Here is a 304-nt window from a genome sequence, read left to right as displayed (position 1 = left end):
TTTAGGTTTGAAGCCATTGCCCCTTGTCCTACCACTACAGTCCCTAATGAAGAGTCCCTCCCCAACATCCAGGATCCTTGTAGGCCCCCTTCAAACACTGGAAGACTGCTCTGAGGTCTCCACACAGCTTCTCTTCTGCAGGCTGAACAGCCCCAACTTTCTCAGCCTGCCTCCATATGGGAGGTGCTCCAGTCTTCTTATCTTCCTCGTGGCCTCCTCTGGACTTGCTCCAACAGCTCTATGTCCTTTTTATGTTGAGGACACGAGATCTGTACACAATACTCCAAGTGAGGTGTCACGAGAG

Source organism: Nestor notabilis, unplaced genomic scaffold (assembly GCF_000696875.1).
Source record: "Nestor notabilis isolate BGI_N333 unplaced genomic scaffold, ASM69687v1 scaffold16249, whole genome shotgun sequence".
NCBI classification, from domain to species: domain Eukaryota; kingdom Metazoa; phylum Chordata; class Aves; order Psittaciformes; family Psittacidae; genus Nestor; species Nestor notabilis.
This window is presented reverse-complemented; position numbering follows the sequence as displayed.